The 27728-nt window shown below is 40.2% G+C and overlaps 2 long non-coding RNA genes across 4 annotated transcripts; both read right to left on the bottom strand.

The window, feature by feature from the left end:
* Window positions 1–124: 124 nt before the first annotated feature.
* On the bottom strand, window positions 125–27728 carry LOC129646193 (uncharacterized). 3 transcript variants are annotated; one of them, XR_008711744.1, is made up of 4 exons: window positions 26737–27721; window positions 26181–26297; window positions 22921–23029; window positions 125–665 (listed from the first exon to the last, which is right to left on the bottom strand). It is a non-coding gene; the product is annotated as an uncharacterized LOC129646193 (long non-coding RNA). The 3 variants fall into 3 exon arrangements; XR_008711743.1 differs by lacking the exon at window positions 26181–26297 and having other exon boundaries at window positions 26737–27686; XR_008711742.1 differs by lacking the exons at window positions 22921–23029; window positions 26181–26297 and having other exon boundaries at window positions 26737–27728.
* Window positions 5230–8614, bottom strand: LOC129646194 (uncharacterized). The gene is made up of 2 exons (XR_008711745.1): window positions 7347–8614; window positions 5230–6085 (listed from the first exon to the last, which is right to left on the bottom strand). It is a non-coding gene; the product is annotated as an uncharacterized LOC129646194 (long non-coding RNA).

A 27728-nucleotide genomic window follows, 5' to 3' on the forward strand; every position in this document is an offset into this window, starting at 1 on the left:
ATTTTTCTTTATCGAGAGTATCCACTTGAAGTCATGGAGTACCTAACCCGGTTGAAAGACTTTACTTTTGACCATGATTTGTTCTTTTCAAAATACTTTTTCTTTTTCTTTTTAAAGAGGAAAATTTGAGTAGAAGTTTGTTTCACTACTAAGCAATTACTGATTACCTACTCCATGTAGTTCTGTAAGAAAAGAAAAATGAAATTCAGAATGTGGCCTTTGCCCTCCAGAAGTTCATAAGCTGGTTTTAGTAACAAAAAGGGCAGAGTGAAAAATTTACTCATTAAAATACAAACGGATATAATACAGAATCATTAAGTGATGTAAAAATAGTTGGTAAAGGGGCTCTTAGTAAGTATCTGTGGCTTCATCAGAAACAGGATAAAAGGGAGGGGCTCTTTAAACATTCACCAGTCAATACCTGAAGGCTCATATAGTCCCCCAAATGAATGGCTTTTATCATTCATCTAGTCAAGAAATGATTCTATACGTTCTCAGCATTAGATGCTGTATTAGGTGCTCCTCTTGGTCCTTCTTACTTTAGTCTTGCTTTGGATGCACACAGTTGGGCAGAATCATTGTCCTTGGTTCACGACACTATCACTGCTCCGTTCACGGCCCGCAGCTGGGCTGTCTCCAGGTGTGGAGACGGCTGTTACAGACACCTGTTCACACACATACATAAGGGGGCAGAAATACCGAGTCAAGTGGTTTACAAATGCTCTAGTTCACAAGATAATGCCAAATTATAGTCTAAAGCAGTTGAACCTATTTATATTCCTACCAGCAATGAATAAGAAATTCAGTTATCTACATCCACACCAATACTTGGTATATTGCTAGACTGTTTAATTTTCTCCAGCCTGTTGTATGTAAAAATGGTATCTCATTGTGCTCTTGTTTCCCTAATTCATTTTAGGCTGAGCACCTTTTCATATATTCCACAGTAATATACTCATTCTTTCTCAATTTTTGACTCTGTTAATTTTCTTAACATTATAGGTACAGATATAGACATAGATAATAGAATAGCAAATACAAGATTCTAGCAATTCAACCGGAGAAGGCAATGGCACCCCACTCCAGTACTCTTGCCTGGAAAATCCCATGGACGGAGGAGCCTGGTGGGCTGCAGTCTACGGGGTCGCTAAGCACCTAAGTCGGACAGGACTGAGCGACTTCACTTTCACTTTTCACTTTCATGCATTGGAGAAGGAAATGGCAACCCACTCCAGTGTTCTTGCCTGGAGAATCCTGTGGACGGCGGAGCCTGGTGGGCTGCCGTCTATGGGGTCGCACAGAGTCAGACACGACTGAAGCAACTTAGCAGCAGCAGCAATTCAGCAAAATACAAAGGATCACTTAAGAGGTCAAATCTCTCATACTATTTGATTCTTGGAGTATGTTGAGAGAAAATATGTGCTTCTTGTGAGAGAAAAGATGTGCTTTGGCATAGTAATTAAAGGAAATATTAACTCCCGACTACTATTTACCTTACATAACATCAGGCAGGTTTTGCATCAAAATTCCTCAGTTTCTAGCCTTTCTCACCCATCATCTCACTTCCTTAGAATTCCAATCAAATTAAAAGAAAAGAATGCAGACAGGAAAGGTCCCTTTTACACAGAATAATTCTGAGTGAGCTGAGACCAAGACCTTTTCAAACTGAAAAGACTAGAACTCTCATGAGTTCTAGTCATGATCTGAAGACTAGCTGACTGGCCAGGAACACAGAACCCTCAGGTCACCTGGAGCCACCCCTGATGACCACAGCCAGATGTCCTGTACTGTGAGACCACAGAAAATCCATTCAAACAAAAGCTGAACTGGAATATACGTTAAATTCAGAAGGGAAAGAGATCATTGCTTTGAGCACATGCAGATTACCAACTAAACGAGTACTCGCGCGTCTTTTCCTTCCAAACAGGAAAGATAGAGAATGACTGCACAAAATCATCTGCTTTACTAGGCGCCTGACACTCACTGAAGAGCACGATGAAAATGTGGTGACCTTATACAGCTATAAAGACAAACCGGAAATAATTTAACAAGATAACTTTTCCAGCTTTTAAAAGGTAGAAAAATTTATATATTCAAGACATATTCAGAAGTTCTAAATTTTTTAAGGCCATGGTTTTTTTCCCCTCAAATGAAAATGAGAAATTACAAAATTTCAGAATCCAAAGTTTCTAAGTAAACATAAGAGGTAGGAGAAGACTCAACTATAATGATCTTCATGCACATTCACAGACTGTTCTCTTAATCCCTTCAGACTGCTATAACAAAATGTGATGGACTGGGTAACTTCAAAATCATGGAAATTTCCTTCTTCTAGTTTTGGAGGCTAGAAGGCGCCAGCGTGGTTGTGTTATGGTGAAGGCCTGCCTCCTAGCTCATAGCCTGTGTCCTCACACAGCAGGAGAGGGAGGGATCTCTCTGGAGCCACTTTCATAAGGCGCTGAGCCCACTAATGAGGACTCCACCCTCGTGGCTTAAGCACTTCTCAAGGCCCCACCTGTTAATACCATCACACTGGGCATTAGGGCTTCAACACAGAAATACGAGGAGGAACACAGACATTCCTCTATAGCAACTGTATCCCTACCATATTTTCTTCCTCAACATTCCAGTGTATTCAGAATACACTGGTATTTAAACTTGCATTTTAACCAGCGGACAAATTGAGACAAAGAAAAATGAGGCAACTTTCTTTTAAAAAAAAAAAATTAATTTTAATTGGAGGATAGTTACTTTACAACCTTGTGGTGGTTTTAGAAAGGAGGCAACTTTCTGAAAGCTTCAAAGGGGTAGGCCTTGCCAACAGACCAAGAAGTCACATCTCCTAAGTCCTCCTATGGCCTGCAACTGGGCAAACCACTTTCTGCTCTTCTCACGGTAACAGGTTAAAAAATGCACAATTCCAGCATTGCATCAGTTTAACGCTTCTTTTTAAGAAAGTTTATTTAAACATGTCATGTGATCAACTATGTTAATTCTGTGTATATGTAAGGAATGTGTGGAAAGCTCATGAAACCAGTTACCAGCCACCTCAACTCTTTTGTGCGCCCTCACAAAAACTCCCAGATGTCACCCTTGCCACACCTACTCGTTAAACTGGAGAAATTCTTGAACTACAGTAAGCAGATGCTCGAACAGATGGAAAATTTCTTTTTGGGCTGAGAAAAAGAAATTTCCAATTAAGAAATGCCTGGACACTATTTTATCTCCCTTCTAGTTGACTGAACTATGAGATGTCCTTATGTTGCAGTGTAGAATTAAAAAAAAAAAAAAATTTCCATTTCCCTCAATATTCTTTATTTCTTCATGTACCCATAAACATCAGCTTAAAATATGCTCATTTTTATGTTTCCTTATAAACTTGCCATGGTACTTTTAAAAATGGAAAATTAATGAACTACTTTCATGTAATATTTATATTCAACACCTTTATTCTTATCCATCTCGTGTTTAGTTTGCCTCTTTCATTTTTTCTCCATTTACTTACAACTTTAAACAGTATCTATTCTGTGCTTAACACTCATTTCTTCACTATTTTATCCCCTACATACCCCAAAAGAAGAACCAAAAATGCAAAATAAAATAAGTTTCTTTGCACAGGGATGAAAGCAGATGTGAGATATCATCCAGCCCCCACGTGCAGCCCCACCCAACGTTTATCTTCCTTAGCATATCTCTCTAGGGGAAAGGTGAGTTGGCTCCCTCCAGAACCAGCCACCTGGCAGCTGCTTCTCTGACAGGAATTCACCCCACGCCCTGATTTTTCTTCTGAGCTTTTGCCATGCTTCTCTGCTGCTACCACCCCAAGTTCTTCACTCCCCCAGATTACAACTAAGCTCAAGGACACGCAGCATTGCCTCCATCGAAGGTCTGTGGCCACAGAGGGAGATGTACAGCAGCTTGCAGCTGCTTGAGGTATCTTGGGATAAAATATCAGTCCTAGTCTTTAAATGTCCTCAGCCATTTAAATGCACTTAATTTTTTGGCACAGTTATAATTTCACAGCAAAATTAAGCAGAAAGTACAGAGAGTTCCCACATACCCCCTGCCCCCAACACATGCACAATCTCGTCCACCAGCAACATCCAGGCACCACAGGGGGATACTTGTTAAAATTGATGAACCTAAATTGACACATCATTATCTACCCCCAAATCCGAAGTTTTCATTAGTGTTCACTCTTGGTGTTGCATATTATATAAATGTTGACAAATATTTAATGACACATATCCACCACTATAGTATCACACAGAATAATTTGACTGCACTAAAAGTCCTGAGTACTCTGCCTGTTTATCCTTCTCTTCCCTTAACCCCCAGCAACACTGATCTTGGTCTCCATCAGTTCAGCTGAGTTGCTCAGTCGTGTCCGACTCTTTGCAAGCCCATGAATCGCAGCAGGCCAGGCCTCCCTGTCCATCACCAACTCCCGGAGTTCACTCAGACTCACATCCATCGCGTCAGTGATGCCATCCAGCCATCTCATCCTCTGTCGTCCCCTTCTCCTCCTGCCCCCTATCCCCATAGTTTTGCCTTTTCCAGAATGTCATATAGTTGGAATCATACAGTATGTAGCCTTTTCAGTTTGGTTTCTTTCAGTCAGTGATGCTAATTTAAAGTCTTTCCATGTCTTTTCATGACTTAATAGTTTATTTCTTTTTAGTTGCTGAGTGACAAAGCATTCTCTGGAGGTACCACAGTTTATTTATTCATTCACCTACTGAAGGACACCTTGGTTGCTTCCAGGTTGGGGTCGTTATGAATAAAGATGCTATAAACATCCCTGAACAGGTTCTCTGTAGACATGTTTTCCATTCTTTAAGTAAATCCCAAGGAACACAATTGATAGCTCAGATGGTAAGAGTGTTTAGCTTTGTAAAAAACTGTCAAGCCATCTTTCAAAGTGGCTGATATTGGGTTGTCAATAAGTTCATTCAGGTTTTTAATAAGATGTAACAGAAAAACGAAAACTTTTAACCAACCCGGTATTTTGCATTCCACTAGCAATGAATGACGGAGAAGGCAATGGCACCCCACTCCAGTACTCTTGCCTGGAAAATCCCATGGACAGAGGGGCCTGGTGGGCTGCAGTCCATGGGCTCACTAGGAGTTGGACACGACTGAGCGACTTCACTTTCACTTTTCACTTTCATGCATTGGAGAAGGAAATGGCAACCCACTCCAGTGTTCTTGTCTGGAAAATCCCAGGGATGGAGGGGCCTGGTGGGCTACCATCTATGGGGTCGCACAGAGTCAGACACAACTGAAGCAACTTAGCAGCAGCAGCAGCAGCAGCAATGAATGAGAGTTTCTGTTGCTCTTTGTCCTCCGCAGGTTTTGATGTTGTCAATGCTTGGGATTGTGACCATTCTAACATCTTATTGTTCTTTAATTCGCAATTTCCCAATGACATGTGATATGTAACATCTTTTCATTCTCTTGACATTGTCCTTCATAGAGTAGGATTTTAGTTTTAATCAAGGCCAGTTTATCAAATATGTTTTTCATGGATGGTACCTTGATGTTATATCTAAAGTCACTGTCATGCCCCAGGTCATTTAGACTTCTTTCTGATGTTATTTTCTAGTTTTACCTTTTACATTTAGGTCAAGGATCTGTTCTGAGTCAGTTTTGGTGAGTGTGTAAGAAAGACTTGGGTTTCGATTTACTTTTTTGCCTGTGGATGTCTAATTGTTCTAGCGCCCTCTCATTTTTTACTTTTTATTGGGAAATAATGTTCCTATTCTTCATCTTCTCAGTTTCCACACAGGGCCTAATTTTTATAACTTAACTCACTGATTAAGGTGTATCTAAATAAGCGAGAAGCTCCCTTCCTGCGTGTCCTCGGTAAGAACATGAAAGGGAATATCTGGGTGGGAGGGAGGTGCTCACTGACTCTGCCATAATTTTACTCCAAATGCAGATAAAACAGACCCAGTACCATCATATAAAAAGTAATCACTTATTGTGCTTGACATCTTTGCAATTTTTATCTTGTGCTTTTTCTTTATCTTTCTTTTTCTTCATGTTTTGTGAAATAAAACCACAAATAGGCTTGATAACAATCCTGGTTGAAGTATTTAAGCAACAAGATTACTTACTGGGTTATATATACAATCTCTATATTTTACACCTAAGTACTTGTTTGCCAATATTTAATAAACCCTCCACATTTCAAATGTTCACTCTTCTAATTTTGGCAATTCTCAGCATCCTATTTTCTAAGATGTATCTTAAGTAAGTTAACACATTGTAGAAAACAGTTTAAGTGAATAAAGCACTTTATTTCCGCACTTGCCCTTGCTTTCCAAGGAAGCATCAAGGAATAATTCTTACATTTCTTACACTATGTAAGAAAAGACTTAAGGGGCCAACTATTGAGATTTGTTTGCAAGACATAATAGAAAAGTTGCCTACAAAACATGTCTTCCTGATGAAGACATGAAATGTATGAAGAAAGATGAAGTAGTGGGTGTGTGGACAGTAATAAATGGCCGTCACGATATACACAAACTCAGAAAACGTGAGGATAGTGTTAAATCAAAATCAAAATAGCTGTGTAATTAGAGAGGTGAGGATCACACAACGATACCCCTTTTCTTGGAATTCCAACTGCACCGGGACCCATTAATTTTGGGTAAATGAAGTTCCACTGACGTTCTTTAGAGCCTTTAGCTTTGAGCTTCTACAGAAACATGCTTTAATTGATCCTGGCAATGCAGGAACATTTCTACTCTAACCTAATGAAATAGGAATAATCATTATTATCCTTTTCTGTTACAACATCACTTGTATATAGACTTTAGGACTATTGGGAAAGTATAAGTATTTATAAAGACATTCCTTATATCCTGGAATTAACTTGGTGTTTTCTTGCTTTCTGTGAAAACAGGTAAACAGAAACACAGAGAAATTAAATGAATGTTTAAAGGCAAGTCAAAAGATAGGAAGGCAATCATTTGAAATTCTTTTCCCTAGAAACTGTCTCCTTCTTACCTATCTTTTTAAAACAAAATAATCTCCCCCCCCCAACAAAAATGTCTAAAAATCAACAAAGGGTAACATATAAACATAAACACATTATTTTGTTCAGACACTGTAAGACTGATCCTAAATAAAAGAGTAAAAAATAATAAAACTTGAACCTCTTTACAGATTTAGGCTTTGTATATTTACCTCTTGTCCCCCTTAAATTCTATTTATTTTTATATATAGTTTGCAGGTTTTATGCTCTGTCAATAATGTCCCTCTTTGTTTTCCCAAATGAAAGACATAATGATCCCATTAATTCTTTCTAAATTAAAGTTTTACAGTAAAACTGACATTACCTTTTTATGTTCTTTGCTTTTCTTCAGCAAACAAGTTTTAAAGTTAATACATCCATTACAAGCCAACAAAATAAGATCACTTCTTAAATCTGTGCCCAGGGCTGCATTTGGGTCCTCTTTTGCAAATGTGTGGTTACATTTTCATGCAATTGAAACAGTAATAATTTCTCTCCAAGTTACTCTGTTTCTCCCCAACCAAGTGGACTTTAGTATGTTTAAAAAAAAAAGTTTACAGAGAGTTCAGGAGACTGTCCTATTCAGAACCTTGGCTGCTTTAATTCAACAGGAGTGTCTCTCCATCTTTTACGCACTGCAAACAGCTCCGAGCTTTTTAATAGCAACAAAGACTAGAGAGTAGCTTTTCAAGTCATCAGCCCAGCTGAGAAATGGGCCATTGACAGCTGGCCTGACGGAATATGAGTCGTCAAAGGAAGCCCACAAGAACCCCATGGAGTGACATTCCAACACTTTCAACATGCCATCAGAAACTCCCACAGCTGACGGTGTTCACACAGCTGTAGGTTATTAGGAAGGAGCCTTAACTGAGCGAAAGAGGGAGCCTTCTTTAGGGTCTTTCACTATCATAATAACGTTAACTAAAACCTGCTGGTAGTGAAGCAACTTAGTGCCGAAGAACAATACATCACCGTTTCCTGACGGCTGCCACAAACCAAAGGGAGCTCTACCCTTTGTGTGTTGTGAGAAACTGATTTTACATCTGAGCTTTATAGTGACCTCCTTGGGCTAATAAATGTGGCTTTTTACCTCACTTGCAGTTCTTGAAATTCCCAAATGCCTTTTTTAGATGAATAGAATTTAATTTGAATTACATTTAAAAAATTACGAAAAATAAACAAACAAAAAAAACAGAAAAAGAATATCTAAGTAATCTCTTGAATACCTCAAGTGAATAATCAAATAATTTTATAATTTACAACAAACATGAAAGTTTTGGAATACCATCCTGAATAGCCAAGACTCCATGAAATGAAAATATAAGGGAAGGTGTTCTCCCCAAATTATTTACCATTCTTGATAACATATTAAAAATATATTACTTATTAGTAAAACCAAACTGTTAAGTAGCTTTAAGATAAACTTGACCTATGACTTTTCACTCTATTGTACAATGGAAAAACCATTTTCCCATTTGAATTTTAAGCATGCCAATATTCAGAAAAACATGATAAAATAAGGATCACATCACAGTCTAAAAATAACCAGTGACTCCCTTTATTGTTCCTTCCACATTTAGTAATCACCTGTTGTATGATTAATGGCTGTGGCTCAGTTTAAGAGCTTCTGTTTCTGGACATGGCTAAGGGAAATTAAGTCAAATATCAAAGCAAATCTACTGGCTTCTGTATGAAGCCGATAAGGGAATGCAAAAAAAAAAAAAAAATCACTCATAGCTCATTACAAGATAATGATCAGATTTTTCTCATCTGTGTAGATGCTTTATTCAACAAGGCTAATATTGTTGAGTCAATAAAAGCCCTTCATCAAAAAATACAACCAAGAAACCTATTAAGTCAATAAAATGTTTTCAAGTTTCCCATTTCAGTTGCAGTGCTTCTCTATGAATGAAAAGCACTCGAGTCAGGACCAGCTCTAAGAGTGAAGTGCGGCTTTGATGCAGCACCATTGTTCTCGTTAAGGCACAGTTGCCTGTTCTCATCCTCAGACCACAGCATTCAGGCAGCCGAGGAGCTGTAAGTCGGGGACAGGTGGAGCAGCTGACAGTCAGATGAGCAAATGTCTCAGAAGGGCACTGCTGCTGCTGGTTACAGAGTGACGCCCAGAGCACTTTGCTGATTGGCCGTAAGGGCAGGGGTAGCCATAAGAGCAGGACCGAGGAGAGATTCAGAAAGACAAAGTTCATTACACTCACAGGTCTTGGGAGGAGGCACAGCAGGGCCACGTGGAAGATCACCCAGGTGGTCACAGGCAGAAGACAGGAGGAAGAAAGTTTGGGCCTCCATCTTTATCAATGTGGGGAAAACAAGATAGGACAGGTAAAGGGTCAGGATTGGCTAATTTGAATTATTTCAAAGGGCCTTGGACTAGTAGGGATGGTCCTCTAGTTGCCTGGCACCTGGCCTTGGGATGAGGAAAGTAGAGGCATATTGTACCTGTCGTGTATGGACCAGATAGAGGAGGTGCTGCTCTAACTGGTGAGGGCTTCCCTGGTGGCTCAGCAACATGGGAGACCAGTGGGGCTTGACCTCTGGGTTGAGAAGATCCCTGGAGAAGAGAATGGCTACCCACTCCAGTATTCTGACCTGGAGAACTCCATGGACTGTATAGTCCATGGGGTCTCAAAGAGTTGGACATGACTGGGCAACTTTCACTTACATAACAAAGGCATGGTTGCACTGGAGCCTCTGCTATTTCTAAGACTTAGCTTGCCTCAGAAGGGGCCATTTCTCCACAGCCAGAACGTTTATTTTTTTTAATGTGTCAAAGTATAATAATATATAGAAAATTTTAAAATATATACAATACCTGACCTTGAAATGAGCCCAATTAAATAAGAAAGAGACAAAGAAAGAGAAACCTTAATTTATCTTTATACAACAATAGTAGTAAATGACGGTCGCTTTTCAGGATGCTTTAAGAAGACTGATGCTGAATTGTGCCCTGTCACAGATTTTTCTACACAGCAACAATACATAGGATGATAAAGCAACAATATATAGGACGATAAATCAGCAGAAACGCCAAATTAGGCCTTGGAAGCCCTATGGTCTCAGCTTCACTGCTCTCTCACTCTTGAGCTATATTTCAAAAACCCAGTATTTATTTCCTTCCTCTTACACAGCATGAAGGCCTAGATGTGTCATTTTTATTTCTATCTAAAAGAGGTCACAGTGCGAGGACCAATCCTTATGACGCACAGATTTAGCATGGAGGCACCTCTGGCTGAGGTCCAGGCCGTCACGGAGAAGCCAGAGCAAGGAATCCACGAGGCCCACTCTGGCAGGACTCCAGATGCTGGGTCTTGCTGGGTGTTGGGGCCTCAAGGTGTGAATGACTCCTCAAAGCAAAAAGGCAAAGGACTAGCTATGTTCACATATTAAAGGATGCCAAGACCCACAAAGATTATGTGTCCAAAGGGATAAAAATCCTTGGAAGATGTTTCACGGCTAGGTGGCCACGCAGATTGGTTGGTACCAACCCCCTGCCTGGTTACACCTATGGTCCAAGGAGTTTTGAGCAGTAGTCGCTTTTGTTTTCAAAAGTGTCCCAGTAAGCCTGTATTCAGATTCCAGCTCCAGTATTTTCCAGGACAATTGGGGTGAGTTGTTTGACCTCTGTCAGTTTTCTCATACATAAGTGGGGATGGGGGTGCGCACCTCATAGAGAGGTTGTGAGAACTATCTAGATTAATGCCTGTGAGATGCTTAGAACAGTGTCTGGTAATGAGCCAGTACTCACACAATGAGCGTTAGCTATGATTTTATGTTCTGGCATTTATGATGCGACTCAAAAGATATTATGAAGTGATTTCTTCTATTTTGGATCCATCACTAGTCGTCTGACTATAAATGTCAAGTAATTATCATAAAATATTATCTAAGAGAGAATATACATTGTCATTGTGTATAAGGTGTAATTTTTTGGCCTGGGATAAACAGGAAAGTATCAGGAGAATCTTTGTAGTTGGAGTTTTGCATATAATAAATAAATGTAAAATGCACTATTTATTCAACATGAAGATTATTTTTTAGTGGACAAATCTGTACTCAGAAGATCACTTGCAATCAATGTGGTATAAATGTTTTGTTTTCCCCCACCCCACAAATAATAGGCTTTTCAAATAATGAGGTTTAGAATCATAAAAATAACACTTAGAAATATGCATATAACTCACATGTATATTCCCTGGTGACTCAGATGGTAAAGCATCTGCCTGCAATTCGGGAGACCCAGGTTCGATCCCTGGGTTGGGAAGATCCCCTGGAGAAGGAAATGGCAACCCACTCCAGTACTCTTGCCTGGAAAATTCCATGGGGTTGCAAAGAGTCAGACACGACTGAGCGACTTCACTCACAGGTTAAATATCAGGTTTTAATATGTGTGTGCATGTTTATGTATAAATGGCTTAATTCATAAAGAAAGATATTGACAGTTAAAACCATATTACAATTAAAAGACACTTAAAGAAAAGGGCAAAACTAGCCACAAAATGACAAAAGGCATGGAAGGGTGACAGTATCAAGAATGCACAAAGTCATACAAATCAAGGAGGAAAAAATAGAAAAATGGGATAAAGGAATAATTATTTTATACAAAAGAAATACATCTGGACAATAAATGAATGAAGTTAATCTCAGGAAAAATCTTGACAATGCATATCAGATCACAATATCGTTTTTCAAAATTTGTTTTGAAACTAATGCTGATGCCTTCAGCGATTCACCAAGGGCTTGGGAAGCTGATAACAGAAATAACAAATACTTATTAAGAAAAAAAAACTAGAGAAGTTATTTTCCTTCCTTTTTCTTCTTGCCAACAACCTTTATTGTGTGGGTCACCAACTGCTGCACAATTACTTTGCTTTACAGATTACAAATTACTCTATTTACCAATTACTTTGCTGACAAAGGTCCATCTAGTCAAGGCTATGGTTTTTCCAGAAGTCATGTACGGATATGAGAGTTGGACTGTGAAGAAAGCTGAGCACCAAAGAATCGATGCTTTTGAACTGCGGTGTTGGAGAAGACTCTTGAGAGTCCCTTGGACAGCAAGGAGATCCAACCAGTCCATTCTAAAGGAGATCAGCCCTGGGATTTCTTTGGAAGGAATGATGCTAAAGCTGAAACTCCAGTATTTGGCCACCTGATGCAAAGAACTGACTCATTAGAAAAGACCTTAATGCTGGGCAAGATTGAAGGCAGGAGGAGAAGGGGACAACAGAAGATGAGGTGGTTGGATGGCATCACTGATTCAATGGACATGAGTTTGAGCAAGCTCCGGGAGTTGGTGATGGACAGGGATGCCTGGCATGCTGCAGTCCACGGAGTCGCAAAGAGTTGGACACAACTGAGTGACTAAACTGAAGTTCTGCACGTGCCATGTGCTCCATGTTCCTAGTGATAAGGAAAAATCAGGAAAAGTATAATGTCAAATTTTAAAATATAAGTACATTTCCATTTGTATAAATAATCAGAAAATGTATGCACAAAACTGCTTTTTAAAAAGACTCAAGAAACTTTTGAAATTTGTTAATCTAATTGTGATTCAGTTCAGTCGCTCAGTCATGTCCACCTGTTTGCGACCACAAGGACTGCAGCACACCAGGCCTCCCTGTCCATCACCAACTCCCAGAGCTTGCTCAAACTCATGCCCATTGAATCAGTGATGCCATCCAACCACCTCATCCCCTGTCATCCCCTTATCCTCCTGCCTTCAATCTTACCCAGGATCAGGGTCTTTTCTAATGAGTCAGTTCTTCGCATCAGGTGGCCAAATACTGGAGTTTCAGCTTCAGCATCAGTCCTTCCAATGAATATTCAGGACTGATTTCCTTTAGGATGGACTGGCTGGATCTCCTTGCAGTCCAAGTGACTCTCAAGAGTCTTCTCCAACACCACATTTCAAAAGCATCAATTCTTCAGTGCTCAGCTTTCTTTATAGTCCAACTCTCACATCCATACATGACTTCTGGAAAAACCATAGCCTTGACTAGACGGATCTTTGTTGCCAAAGTAATGTCTGGGCTTTTTAATATGCTGTCTAGGTTGGTCATAACTTTCCTTCCAAGGAGTAAGCATCTTTTAATTTCATGGCTGCAATCACCATCTGTAGTGATTTTGGAGCCCCCCAAAATAAAGTCTGCCACTGTTTCCACTGTTTCTCCATCTATTTGCCATGAAGTGATGGGACCAGATGCCATGATCTTTTGGCAATTATGGAATTATGATTATCCACACTGAAATTAAAATGTTATAGAAAAGCACAGCTTTAGACACACTATGCTCTGCACTTGGCAATTTTAAGTTTAAAATTTCTACTGTGACCAACCAAATTCCTGGAAATTGAACAAGAAATATTTAATTTACAATTAAGTAAAAGTTAATATAGACTAACTAATATATAGAATATAAAGATATAAAGACAGAACATAAAGACATAAAGACAGAATATAAAGACATAAAGCTATAAATTAGAATCAACCTAACAAAAACCATTCATAAACCTGTAGCTAATGATTCACTCTACATAGTCGCTTAGTCATGTCTATCTCTTTGCAACCCCATGGACTGTAGCCCACCAGGCTCCTCTGTCCATGGAATTAACCAGGCAAGAATACTGGAATGGGTAGCCATTCCCTTCTCCAGGGGATCTTCCTGAACTGGGGATGGAACCCATGTTTCCTGTATTGCAGGCAGATTCTTTACTGTCTGAGCCCCCAGGGAAGCCCCCTACATAGTACAGCATTGACTAATTCAAGAAATGAAAAGTAGAAATGTTCTCTCCTAGAACTTTTAGAAGGTAATGACAACAGACTCGGCATTTGATCATAACCTCCAAATTGGTGATGTCAAGAAGTTCAGCTGAGGAGCATATGTGTATCTGTTTCCTCACATGCTTGTTCTTGCAGCCATGCTTCATAACTCATCTGTTTTAGCCAGAGAGCTTCCTCATTCAAGAGAAGCTTGGATGGTGTATAATGAGGAGGAAAGAGGGAAAAGAACTATATTCCTCAACTTACACAAGAAATATTTATTCTCTATCCTCTACATGCCATGTACTGTGTTGGATGGTGGGGGAAATGTGAGCGAAATGGAGGACCAGATTACAGAGTGGTGTGTGTCCTGATATGGGAATAGACTAGAAGAGAACAAGTCAGGATGCATGAAGACCAGCCAGGAAACTGCTGCAGTAATCCAGGAAGGACACCCTGGCCTGAACTAGAAACACGGGGAGAAGAGCGATATTCAAAGGCCTTCATAAGGCACAGTCAGTTGGATTGGTACCTGGAAAAAGAAAATAAAGGTTTACTCTTGAGGAAGTGATATTTTTAATCTTTACTCTGAGTATCTTCTACTTACAGGAATAGTGAGAAAGGATGTGCTGCCCAAGGCACTAATGTGTTATATAGTAAAGAAAAGAAAGATATTCGGATATTTCTCCATCCGATGCCTATGGACAGTCATGAAAAAAGGAGACGTGAAAGTCATTCACTTGTGTCTGACTCTTTGTGACGCCATGGACTATATACAGTCCATGGAATTCTCCAGGTCAGAATACTGGAGTGGGTAGCCTTTCCCTTCTCCTGGGGATCTTCCCAGCCCAGGGATCAAACCCAGGTCTCCCACATTGCAGGCAGATTTTTTACCCGCTGAGCCACAAGGGAATCCCTTAGTAAGTTTTCAGTTCAGTTCAGTTGCTCAGTAGTGTCTGACTCTTTGCGACCCCATGAATTGCAGCGCGCCAGCCTTCCCTGTCCATCACCAACCTCCGGAGTTCACTCAGACTCACGTCCATCGAGTCAGTGATGCCATCCAGCCATCTCATCCTCTGTCATCCCCTTCTCCTCCTGCCTCCAATCCCTCCCAGCATCAGAGTCTTTTCCAATGAGTCAACTCTTCACATGAGGTGGCCAAAGTACTGGAGTTTCAGCTTCAGCATCATTCCCTCCAAAGAAATCCCAGGGCTGATCTCCTTCAGAATGGACTGGTTGGATCTCCTTACAGTCCAAGGGACTCTCAAGAGTCTTCTCCAACACCACAGTTCAAAAGCATCAATTCTTTGCAGCGATCAGCTTTCTTCACAGTCCAACTCTCACATCCATACATGACCACAGGAAACACCATAGCCTTGACTAGATGGACCTTTGTTGGCAAAGTAATGTCTCTGCTTTTGAATATGCTATCTAGGTTGGTCATAACTTTTCTTCCAAGGAGTAAACATCTTTTAATTTCATGGCTGCAATCACCATCTGAAGTGATTTTGGAGCCCAAAAAAATAAATTCTGACACTGTTTCCACTGTTTCCCCATCCCATGAAGTAATGGGACCAGATGCCATGATCTTTGTTTTCTGAATGTTGGGTTTTAACCCAACTTTTTCACACTCCTCTGTCACCTTCATCAAGAGGCTTTTAGGTTTTCAAATAAATGATCACACTGACTTTCAGATTGCAAAACACTAGATTTTTTTTCTCCCTCACTCAAAAATGTGATCTCCTCTTACCCACTACCCACCATCTACTTTGCTTCAATAGTTTATGATTTCCTTTTTCTATTCTCTGGATTTGCTCTGTCTTTCTTAAAGTCTATTGGCCAGAACTACACTAAATGTTTCAGAGCAGACATATGCAGTCTTCATCAAAGATCAGGACAAGGTTTTATCTTCTATTTACTACAATACTTTTCTTGATGATCGTGGAGATGATACTTGTCTTACTAGATTTGGTGTGACTGAAAAATTTACTTAAATATCTTTAGCCATAAATCCCAGAGCAAGGAGATTACATTGCTTCTATTAGAAATGTTTCTATTAAAAAATTTCCAGTTCTGTTTGCCTTTTGTTTGATATTGGAACACAATTACTTGCAACACAAAGAAAAATTTTAATTTCAAAACATATTTCGATATTTGTAGTTCAAAATTAGTCATCAGGAGTAAGAGATCTTCCTGTTTGAAAAGGCACAGAGATGAGCTATGTTTTTTATATGCTGACAGAACACTGGAAATGTTCTAAAACAGTGATTCCCAATCCTGCCTGCAAATTAGGATCACCTGGGATCTTTTAAAAATTGCACAGCAGAAACCAACACAACACTGTAATGCAATTATTTTCCAATTAAAAATTTAAAAAGAGATTACCTCAGAAAAAATTAGATAACCAACAAGGACCTACTATATAGCACAGGGAACTCAGCTCAATGCTCTGTAATAATCTAAATGGGAAAAGAATTTAGCAAACAAAACAGATATATGCATAACTGAATCACACTGTTGTACACTTGAAACTAACCCAACATTGTTAATCAACTCTACTCCAATATAAAATAAAAATTTTTTAAAAAGCAAAATTGCAAAGCACAGGTTACACCTCGAATCAGCTGAAATGACAGTCACTAGGGATGGGACACAAGCCCTGGAAATTGACTAAGCTCCCCAGGTGGAACCAAGATGTAGACAAGTTTGGGAACCACTAGTGAGAACAGGATGGAGAAGGCAGTGGCACCCCACTCCAGTACTCTTGCCTGGAAAACCCCATTGACGGAGGAGCCTGGTAGGCTGCAGTCCATGGGGTCGCTAAGAGTCGGACATGACTGAGCGACTTCACTGTCACTTTTCACTTTCATGCATTGGAGAAGGAAATGGCAACCCACTCCAGTGTTCTTGCCTGGAGAATCCCAGGGATGGGGGAGCCTGGTGGGCTGCCGTCTACGGGGTTGCACAGAGTCGGACACGACTGAAGCGACTTAGCAGCAGAAGCAGCAGCGGGTTGAGCATCCGTCCTATCCCCAGTAGATGTCCCCCATGCCTGCTCCATGGAATCCCCAAGGTCCCCACTGCAGCTGCTGCACCCCATCCAAGGGTCTTTGGGGTCCCCAGATGCATCGCTCACAGCCTCAAAGCTCCTGGCCATAAAGGCAGACAGATATTCTGTGCTGCCCACATCACAGTGAAGCTTGTGTTGGAGCAGTAGCCTTTAAAAAACAGTAATTCCTGTAGAAAGGAATTACTGAGAATGAAAAACGCTGTTTAATAATACATTAAAATGAATCATCGTATGTATTTCTCCTCCACTAAGTATGCCAAAGAATTTTTATGTTTGTTACAATGTGCTTGTTATTATCAGTATTATCTTCAACACTCTACTGCTTTTGTGAAATTTTAAGCTAATTGCCCATTGTGAGTTATTTTTTTAACTAAAAAATATAATCCATAAACCTACTTAACTGAGTGCACAAAATGCAATACTGTTCAATATATTGAAAGCCAACGGGGAAGGGAGATATCCCTGTGAGCCTCTCTGCTTCAGAGACGTCCCAGTATCCCCTCAGGAAATGCCACCTGGACCATGTGGGGCTCAGGACTGGCTGATAAGGCATCAGTGTCAATTATCTTTTAAGACTGAAATTTTTCATGCTGCTGCTGCTAAGTCGCTTCAGTCTTGTCCGACTCTGTGCGACCCCATAGATAGCAGCCCATCAGGCTCCCCCATCCCTGGGATTCTCCAGGCAAGAACACTGGAGTGGGTTGCCATTTCCTTCTCCAATGCATGAAAGTGAAAAGTGATACACATTAAACCCATTTAAAGATGAATACTGGCCAGCACCTGTCTTGCAGGATTTTAGTTTCTATATGAATCTCTATTGTGCATACCCATCACAGGGTTGTGTTTCTAGCCCTGGCAAATAACAAGCTATTGAAGTGTGAGGCTAAACACATATGGTTGGTGAGGTTATTGTTACTTTATGACTTTTTTCTTAATCCCCCAAGGAACTAAAAACCTCAGAATATACACATGCAGGTCCTATTACAGCTCTAAATCACTTTCCATTAAAAGATGCAACAATTTACTGGCATGTACCAGAATCATTTTTGTTGGGTTAAAAACATTTAATATAAAACCAAATTGTAGTTCATAACATGTGCTTACTGCACAAAGTATGCTTGACACTAGTTAAAATATATTTGCAGATTTGAAGAAATACTGAAAGGAAACAAGAAATCAAATTAATGATTACATGTTAGGTGGTTGGGAGATTGGTATTTTTCTTTTAGGTTTTCTTGAATACTGTTACACTGAATATTTTTAACAGTTTTTGATGTGTATTATGCTAAATACAAATAGAACTACAACTCTGCTCACAAGAATATAGTTTAGGGCATGTCCTGGCTTGAGCAAAGTTTCTTAAACTATAACTAAAACCCTCACGCTGATTAGAGCACAAGAATCAGGATTATACAGGAGCACTGCCTTCTGTAAAGGCTTTTCTACACCCGAAAGCTGAGGATCTAACTGCAGCAGGTTTGTTTTTAAACTGTAGTATGATGCTATAGGTATGTAAAAGCACCTATTATTCATCGATAAAAATGTGCTCAGGCTGAGTGCTTTTAAATATGCATGACCAAGTTCCTGATGTACTCTGTGGTCATTCACTGGTTGTGTGGTAGCCTGCCTGCTGGTCTGTAGACGCAGTCCACAACTTGATGTAGCATAGCAGGGAAACTTCAGGTTCAGAGCACTGATTCTGAACATGGAGTGATACCTCACAGGGTCTGAAAGAATACATGTGCTCTAAATGAGAACAAGAATGAGCAAATCTGAAGCCTTATTATTGAGAAAGGAGTGGGCTAGGATCCTATTACTGAGAAAGGATCCTGGCTCGGATCGATTTTCTATATACCAGAAGATGTTCCTGCACAATGATGTTTTTTCTCCTTAAAGCAAGCAGATGCCATGTTACACTGTGGGTTACAAAGGTGAGTTTTCATAGATATGGTGAAATGCTATCTTGGCTGTGCAAGAAAGAAGAGGACAAGATGAACCCATCTTCTTTAGATAAGAAGCAGGTGACCTGCAGATGCTAAATTGAAACAAAAATATCCAAAAAACAGAGACTCTTCCTCCCATTCTTGGCAAGTTCAAAATAAGATTTGTTGAAGCTATATTTAGAAGTTATTGACAAAGACTGTGAGGTTCCAGAGATGTCCTTACCTCTTGCATTTTCCAGTCAAGTAGAAGGTCAGTGACAATAGCCAATATGCATGGCAGAGTGAAGAAATGGACCACAGAAGAGATGACTCAAGTTTGTAAGAAAGGAAGATGTCTGGCAGAGAGGATCAGGAGAGACTTTGTGGAGGACACAGAAGTTGAGATAGACTGCAATAGTAGATAAGGCTTCAATAGACTGGATATAAAAGAGGTTTTTCTGCAGATAAGAACTACAAAAACAAAGGCAGAGAGACAAAACCACAGAAGTCAGGCTGGGAGAAAGGTCAGGAATGGAACATAAAGCCCACACAGGGGAGTGAGAGAAGCATACTACTCACATTTTCAGACCACAAACTGAATGCAGCTACCCGATGATTTATTTGGCCTGGCAGTGTTTAGCTTTATTTTCTAACTGCAGAAAGAGAAAGACACAGAAAGAGGGAGAGGGAGCGAAAGCCAGCTGTATTTGAAGTAGCTACCAGTATTTTAAAAATGGGAGAATATCATATAAAAGTCTAAGAGTTTAGCTTCTCTTGAAAAAATCTAAAGTTCTGGCAACAACATTGGGCCTGCCTTCTCACAGGTCAGTGGAGAGAGCAGACGTGGACCTCTGGACAGGGTATAAATTCTACTGATGCCTTCAGGTCCTCAGACTTCCTGTTGTCTCTGCAGGTGTCAGCTACCATCTGTTATGTCCAGGCTGGCATGTGGTTGTTGTTTGTAGTAAAGGTGAAAGGTCTGCTCAAACCTTGCTTCATGTGTGTCTGACGAGGGCAGGTGTTTGAGGTTTGTTTGTTTTGTAATCTCCACCAGAAAGGAAGACTGGTTTGATCCTAAAGAAAATCAACTCTGAATATTCATTGGAAGAACTAAGACTGAAGCTGAAGCTCCAGTACTCTGGCCACCTAATGTGAAGAGCTGATTCACTGGGGAAAAAAAAATCCCTGATTCTGGGAAAGATTGAGGGCAGGGGGAGAAGGGGGCAACAGAGAATGAGAAGATTGGATGGCATCATCAACTCTATGGACAGGAGCTTGAGCAAACTCCAGGAGACAGAACAGGACAGGGAAGCCTGGTGTGCTGCCCGCAATGGGGTCTCAAAGAGTCAGACATGACAGCAACTGAACGATAAAGGAAGACACCGAATATCAGCTAGAAGCATCTGTTCTTCATTTGGCAGCCAGTGACGAAGCTATGAAATATTCAGAGGATTTAAACGACTAATTGGAGTTGTGATTTAAGTTTAAGCTAGAAAAGGAAAATAAAATTAATTGCAGAGGAAAAAGAGAGATGGGAAAAAAACAACACTAAATTAGAGACCAATTTAGCATTCAAGTAAGAGGTAAAGACACTTGGAGTTTGGGGGCATGAGGGGCAATAGAAAGAAAGACACCTGTCAGAGATAACTGCAAAGAAAGGACCAGACTACTGAACTGGAAAAAGAGATGGTGAAACAGCAAGCCATTAAGAATGACACTGAGATCTCAGGCCAGACTAGGATGGTGGTTCCACTAAAAGAAACAGAGTTGAGTAAAATCTGGAGCTGCTGCCGATTTTCCCAAGGGAGATTATCATTTGCTTTGAAGTATGGTGGGTTTGTGTTGCCTGCTAAATATCCTAGAGGTGCAGCGGTTTCTGAAAGCCAACATAGCTTGGGTTTTGGAATCAGATAGAGCTCAGATTAATCATCTATAGAAAAAGGGTAATACTAGATCTTACATTCCTTGAGAGGACTAACTGGGGAAATGTGTAATGTACAGTGAAGTGAAGTGAAAATCGCTCAGTCGTGTCCGACTCTTTGCAACCCCGTGGACTATACAGTCTATGGAATTCTCTAGGCCAGAATACTGGAGTGGATAACCTTTCCCTTCTCCATGGGATCTTCCCAACCCAGGGATCAAACCCTGGGTCTTCTGCATTACAGGAGGATTCTTTACCAGCTGAGCCACAAGGGAAGCCCAATGGACAGTGACTGCTTACCAAAAAAATGGTTATGTATTTGGTTTGAGAATTAGCCACATTAGCTCATGGAAGCTGTGAGAATGAAAGAAATAAACAGACAACTGGAGAACACGTGACACGGATGTCACTAAAAGGACTACTAGAAATGCAGTGATGACTAAGTCAACCATTTGGCAATTCTGGATGAACAGATTAGATTAGACAGAGGACATGCTGTATTGTGAAGTACTTCCTGAAATTAAAAAATATTTTGTCAAAATATCTTGTGTGTGTATGCTCAGTAATGTCTGATTCTTTGCAACACCATGGACTGTAGCCCACCATGCTCTTCTGTCTATGGGATGTTCCAGGCAAGAACACCGGAGTGGGTTACCATTTTCATCTCCAGGGGATCTTCCCAACCCAGGGATTGAACCTACGTCTCCTGCATTGGCAGGCGGATTCTTTACCACTGAGCCACCTGAGAAGCCCAAAATATTTTACACTAGGTTAATTTAGAGACACAGTCACTAAGTTGCCTCAGTCATGTCCTACTCTGTGTGACCCCATGGACTGCAGACCACCAGGCTCCTCCATCCAAGGGATTTTCCAGGCAAGAGTACTGGAGTGGGGTGCCATTGCCTTCTCCATAGAGATACAGTAGACACCTGGTATTAGTAAAGTTAACATTTGTATTTTCAACCCCTCAAAATTCAGCAGTACTCAGACCAAAGAGAAAACTAGCTAGTGAGTAGGCCTGGCAAAGAGTCAGCATTTTGTAAACATTCCTCTTATTAAAAAATAAATACACACACACACGTATGTACGTATATAGCTCCATTTCCAATTTCTCTTCTCTAAGATACTGAACTCTGGATTGGAAATAGAAGCCAATGAAAGCACAGCTTGTCTGTAAGATGAGAATGTTTAACTCAGCTGTGACTAGTGTCTTAGAATGATATAAATATTTGACACAGAAATAAACGCAAGGGATAAACAGTTTTCACCTATACTCCAGTCAGAGTAAAAATCGGTCACTTGAGAGAAAACTTTATTGAAAGTTGAAAGGATTGCTAAAAATACTGAAAGTTGCAAAAACATCTCACTTGTTAATTTAGGAATTCATAAGATGTCATGTGTGAAGTGTGTGCAATACTGGGTTACGGGCATCTCTTTAATAGGTCTATTAGAAAGAAATAATCTTCAAAAGGACAACTGATCATTAGGCAGGGGAATGGGAATTTAAGTTGCAGTTTGCCAGATGGCCACTCACTTCACCCTGCCACATAAACAAGCCTTGGCAATTACACCACTAAATCAGTCCAGTACTTAAGGCATAGGAAAAGCAGGTTATTGGATTAGACTAAATAATTTCTAGTTTTGTGAAATTTCCAGATCTGACAATTTAAGATACTCTATAGAAATGGTCCACTTTTTTTTTTTTTAATGCTTCTCTAAATTGTATGTTTGGGATGAGTAAGAGTCTTGTCTGACTTCACAGAAGACCTTGATTTCTGTTCATTTCCCCGAGTACTAGGTTCCAGAATGACCGATAAAAATGAGCCCCCAGGTGAAGGCCAATCTTCCAAGGCTTCTCATCTGGCTATGCCTAGAGATTGCTTCTTAGGAACAAGATATGACTTTGAAGAATTTCTAACTAGTCAAGAGAAATCACCAGGGACCTCTTTCAGTTGCTCCTTGCACAGAGTTTTAGGGCCATTGCCTCCTACTGGTTTCTCAAGAGGGACCGGCATTTCCATGGATTTTGCTGTGTTTGTCAAACTCCTGTATTCAAGCAAGAGGCAGTGATACAAAGTTTCTCCAAAACTCAAAACTGCCTTGAAATGGAATAATCTCTTTTGGGGGCTCAGATACTGCTCTTAACCAAATCTCCTTAGAGGAAGGACACACAGATTATGTGGGCCAGTGTCTAGCTTCTAGACTCATACCTGCATTCTGCTGGAACAGGTCTAAATAAACAAAATCCATCAGAAGTGCTTTTCCTCAAAAGATACACTGATTGTTCTTCTTCAGCTGAACTCTGTTCATCCTGATATACTGAAAAGAGGTTTGTAGTAAGAAAAAATATTTTTAACTATATTTTTACAACTTCTAAAACTGAGGAACTAAACACATACTTTCAGATATTTGACCTAAATTTGTTCAGTTTTGACCAGTTTTTAGAATATACAATTATAGGGCAAATCTCCCTTCTTTGTAGCTTTCACTACAAAAATATTCCCAGTCTGCAAAGCTCTGAACTAAAACCATTCAACATCAGACTCGGAAATCTGCTGTACTAGCTGGATCTGAACAGAAGTATGTTCAAAAGACAAAACATTTTATTGACTTGGAGAGATTACAAAGCATGCCAAACAGATTTCAGGCAATTAAGATCATAAGAAGCACATCCAGAATATCAAGAATTTGCAAAACAGAGAGGCATACTCTTTCTGATGACTTCATGGCATGTACTTTTCACAAGTTCTATTACTTCTTCCTTGGGAATGAAATGTTCATAACGAAACTGGATAATCAGAAGTACTCTTTACCTAGGTCCCACAGTACTTGTAGGAATCTTTAAAGTAGCATCTGAAAATGGTGATGTTACTAATTATTCCAAGATGCTGCTGCTGCTGCTGCTGCTAAGTCGCTCCAGTCGTGTCCGACTCTGTGCGACCCCATAGACGGCAGCCCACCAGGCTCCCCTGTCCCTGGGATCCTCCAGGCAAGAACACTGGAGTGGGTTGCCATTTCCTTCTCCATTCCAAGATGAGCACCCTCTAATTTTAATACTTATCAAACTGAACCATTTGGAAGCACTTTGTTTTCTCTTGCTTCTGAAGCTTATTATATTAATTACCTCACTTAAATCAGGCTCTGGATGACTTGTTTCTATTGTAGTTAGACCCTTTGTAAGAATGGTTTAATCATACTAATAAGTATTGGCCTGATTCTCCCATCTCTATGCCCATGTAACTTCCAAAAAGTAAAACCCTTTTTAAAGTGCTTTAACCTTGAGAATTCATGTGCTGTCTATATGGGAATATCTGTACATCCTAATGATTGCCTCTTTGTTGCTATTATTATCTTCTCCTCAAAACAAACAGAACAGTGTATGCCATGCCCATCATTTTCAGAGACGAAATCTCCAGAAAGTACTTAATGGTCCAATTGGAAAATGTTCTAACAATACAGCCTTTTTTGGTTCTTCAATTTACTACAGGTGGATAATCTCTGAAAAACCCAAGACAGTGAACAGATTGAATCACTTGTAACAATTTGATTCTTGAATGAATTCCAAAGTACTAAGAGTGAAGCTGTTTTGCCTTAAACTAATACCTCAAATAAAGATTAAATAATTCTTTTGTTGAAAATTGGCCCAAAGTACTGGAAAATTGTGTGCTTAGAAAACCACATTCATTATAAGATGAGCATTTGGGCATTAGTTACATTGATATTTCAACTGGCATTTTTATAAATTTGGGGGTAGGGGATATTTCTTAAAATCTTATTTTGGTATGCTAAAGTTCTCTAAAAGAAACACAATTCTAATAAATCAAGAAATTAAGACATAGCTGGAATATAAAGGGGCTTTAAAAAGACAAGCTGCAAACTTTCAACTCTGAATACAGTAAGGTATTTTCCAATCTTATAGTGGGGTCTCAGAATTCTCCTTTGGTATAAAGTCATCACCACCATGATATGACTGTTCTAAATTTAGTACTAATTACTGTTTTAGGCTGAATTTGCCATCAACTAAAAATAAGGCCAACAAAGTAAAAGTGTCTATATGGCTTAAAAAGACGGCATGTGTTCTATTAAATTGTAACACTTAACAAAATAAATCAAAATGTAAAGCTTGCCCAACTAACATGAAATCTCAGATTTGATTTCAATATACCCAAAAACAATCCCTCTTTTTAACATATGTACATTAAGTTGTTTTCAAAATTTACTTTAGATTTCCACTGTTGGTGAGCACAATCAAAACTACCTCTTCTGTGATTTAAATACAGCACATGCGAAAAAGAAAGATTACTGATTCTGGACATAAAGGAAATAGTGCTAGCAAACAAGGCCCAATAGATCAATCACAGTATATGACAAAATGTACTTTTTATAGTCATCCTGTGTCAAGGAAAACCATTCAATCAAGCCATCTCACTCTGCAGTGTGCCCAGGAAACACTCATCATCAAAATCACAAGGGTCAGAGACTATGGTAGAAACCCTGTACATGAGCTCAGACTTTGTCCTAACTTTGGAGCCAACAGATTCTAGCCAAACTTTCACTGATGGAGAATATAAGCTATTGGCGAGGTGGCATAGAGATAATTTATACAGTTGCTTTTGAATTTGAACATTAGGGGAAAAAAAATAAAGATCAAAATTGGCACCTGTACTGTATAAAATGCATAGCTACATAAGAAAATCTCATCTTTTTTTGTAAAAACTTCTGTTTCCCCAGTTGCACTGCTTGAAAGTGAATCTGTGTACCAGAAGGTTGTTCAGGATTATGAAACTTAATGCATTTTACCATAAGCAAATATAAACATTTTTAAGGAAAGCACAAGGCAAGAGACATGAAAGACCATATGTTTTCAATGCTCTCCGTGTCAAAACAATACCAGTCTCCAAAAAATAACTGCTAGTCATATTGAATTATTTTGCCAGATATCTTCCAAAAGTTACTTGGAAGAAAGTACAGTGCACTCTATGTACTATGCAATGAATAAAAATAGATTTCCCCAGACCAAACATATTACATTCATGAATTATCTTGTTAGCTGTAAAACTTCATAAGATTTCTGAGTTTACTGCTCATGGGTTAGTGGCAAAGGTAAAAACGAGATAAGAGAAAACAGTGGCTTATCTGGAAAATGTTTCTCAACAAGCTATGTAAACTCCTTTAGTTAAGCCATTGGGTTCAGTTCAGTTCAGTCGCTCAGTCGTGTCAGACTCTTTGCAACTCCATGGACTGCAGCACACCAGGCTTCCCTATCACCAACTCCCGGAGCTTACTCAAACACATGTCCATTCAGTCGGTGATGCCATCCAACCGTCTACACAAAATAGGGTTTCCCCCCGAGGCTAAGGTTATTATTTTTCCTCCTTTTACTGAGAGCCTTAAACCTTTCACAGGTTCATGCCACCCTTGCCCTGTTCTACTTTGAAGTTCAAACACACGCAGTGAACAAGAAATCTACCTGGGAAAATGTATGCTGGGGTAAAGGCACTTTAAGCAGCCTTTCAATTCTAACATTTCGCAGCCACCTTTTTAATCTGTATGGAAACACTGCTCAGCTGACCGCACGGATGGAGCACTGCAAAAGATTTGCTAGATTTAGTGTCTTTTCTCTGACTGCTCTTGAAATCTTCAAGATCAAAGGAACAAACCACGCCCTAGAATTAGCCAGGGGTACTCAAGATGGGGAAAGAAGAGCAAAAGTAAAATGAAAGGACTCTGCTCACGATTCTGGCAAGACTAGCAGTCCCTTCCAAAACTTCCCTCCTAATGTTTTTGTACTTTGAAGACGCCCAGTTTCCTTCCTAAGCCTTTTGTTTATCAGAACCCACCACGTTACCAGACGCTTTGCTAGACGCTCCCTATACCTAACCTCTTCAACAATCTAATGCATGTCTTGACACACCCAGTAAGCTAAATAATTTGCAGGGCTCAGTACCTAATGAAAATATGGGGGTACCTGGTTCCAAAAGCCGGTACAATGTGTCATTATAGATACTAAAACACAAAACTTTTACCTTTCTTCCTTGGTCTCTCTCTCCGGGTATTTTTCCTTTGAGCTCCTTGAAGCGCAGGAGTAAACGTGCAGCCACCAGCCGCGCCCGCCCCGCCTCACCTGGCACTTTTCACGTGGCGCATGCGTACCTGCATGTGGGAGCTTATAGCTGCCAGGAGCCCAGCCACTCTTACCAGCTGCTCAACCCACACACCAGGCCTATCTTAGGAGCTGGGTGTTGAGCCAGGCATCTTCCCCTCCTCCTAGCCCAACACTCCAACCCAAGTCCTCAGAAATGCACTTGTTACCTGGATCCCCAGTGGGTAAAAGGCTTGCCCCACCCTCAACCCCTGCACTGCCCCGCTCTGAAATACCTGGGGCAGGAGAGACGCGCTCTGTGCCTGCGCCCAGACGCCTGCTAACGGGGGAGGTCCCAACTGTTGCTGATGGAGCTAGAGGGAGGCTAGCGAGGGCCCAGGAAGGCAGGAGCCGAGGAGGGACCTAGGAAACCATCTCAGACTGGTGGGAAGGCAGCGCAGAGGTCCAAGTATGTCTCCATCCTCATATCCAGCTTCACTTACAGACCACAAAATCAAAGATAACGTTATTAAGGATTTTAGAATGGTGACCACCATGAGTAAACCAGGCACAGGACCCTGCCGAATGCAAAGCCCTGTACGACTGCACTGGTCACGTGTCTGTGAAGCCTAGCACTGCTGTTACTGAGAGGACAATCAAATATTAATTCCTTTCTCGCCCTCAACCATTCCCTCACTCTAATAACACTGACCACCCCCTCCCACCCATGCCATAGAAGCTTTCTTTGACAAAAATATAGCAGATATAGAGATATATTTTCACTAAGGGTCGATAAGAACCGTTTTTCCCTCTATGGTATTTTTTTTTTTTTAAACAAATTAGGAAACTGACACAGAGCTTGAGTGACATGCTAAGAGATAATCCACCTGGTATGTTTGTCTGTGGACCTAGATCTAAAACCAGGGTCGTTGATCT

This window comes from Bubalus kerabau, chromosome 3, assembly GCF_029407905.1.
Source record: "Bubalus kerabau isolate K-KA32 ecotype Philippines breed swamp buffalo chromosome 3, PCC_UOA_SB_1v2, whole genome shotgun sequence".
NCBI lineage: Eukaryota > Metazoa > Chordata > Mammalia > Artiodactyla > Bovidae > Bubalus > Bubalus kerabau.